Source organism: Telopea speciosissima, unplaced genomic scaffold (genome assembly GCF_018873765.1).
Source record: "Telopea speciosissima isolate NSW1024214 ecotype Mountain lineage unplaced genomic scaffold, Tspe_v1 Tspe_v1.0068, whole genome shotgun sequence".
NCBI lineage: Eukaryota > Viridiplantae > Streptophyta > Magnoliopsida > Proteales > Proteaceae > Telopea > Telopea speciosissima.
The window spans coordinates 101642-102864 of NW_025317404.1; positions in this window are offsets into that span (position 1 = coordinate 101642).

Here is a 1223-nt window from a genome sequence, read left to right on the forward strand (position 1 = left end):
CAAGGTTGAATTGGCGAAGAAGAATAATGAGCTCAATGAATTGCAAAGCCTCCTGGACAATACAACGGCGGAGTTGGCAAAGAAAAATGATGCACTTAATGAATTGCAAAGCCTTTTGGACAATACCAAGGTTGAATTGGCAAAGAAGAATGATGCATTTAATGAATTAATGAAGCAGAAGATTGATCAGGACTGGAATCCTGAACAGTCCGGCCGACTGAATATTGCTGCGATCACAAACTCTGTGAAGAGAGTGTTTGTTGACTTTGGTCTTGAACCACCAGCAAGTGGAGATCCAGAATCTCTGTTGAAGTTTCTTGAGATGTTACATGATCTGATCCTTCACAAAGAATTCAGTGCCACTTTTTTAGTCGCCGCAAACGAGATACTGGCCTTGATTGCAAGTATATTTGACAAACGCACTGGCTTAAGCATAGGCATGGAAACGAATAGTTCGACTGCAGCCCAACTCATAAAGAATCTACTTACTTTAAGAGGCTTTATGGATTCCCACTTCTTTATTGATGGTAGTGTGGTAGTCAGGGTTTTTCGTCTGATGAACGAGGACGACCTCCCAGTTATCTTTCGAGATTCTGCATCAGATGTGGCTGAGCTCAAGCAGAAGGAGATAGGTACGAAATCAATCGATGATATCGACAAAAACTCCATCTTTTGCGGGTATTTCAACATTCCAATGGTGGGGATGTTCAAAGGTGTTTTGACGAGAATTCATGTGAACCTGCCGGATGAGATCATGGTGAAACTTAGAGTAGGCAAACATAACCTTAATGATAAAAGGTTTTGGTTTGTCTATGCCAACGGGTCAGGTATATTTCAAAAGGAGCCTTTAAGTTCTTCTGAATCGACGGTAGGCAATAAGCTAGAAGATGTCAAATTCCCCCTTTCTAGGATCTTAGGTGGCGAGACCGATTTCTTAGGGTTTTTGCTTAAGATGAATCGAATCTTCGTTAACAAGGAGGGGACATATCTCAAGTTTGATTTTATTGCAACCAAGAGTTCAATAGGGGTGAAAGAGAATATCCTTTACTATTTTGACAAGGATTTTGGATTGCGTGAGCCTTTTAAGTTGGTGCAATTTGATGTGAATGAAAGTGCAACCGATATCATAGAACGAAAGGTTTCAAACCATGGGTCATGGACGGGTACGAGTGAGAAATATGCCTCCTGGATTGTAGATGAAGCCTTGGGTAACGAAAGTGCTT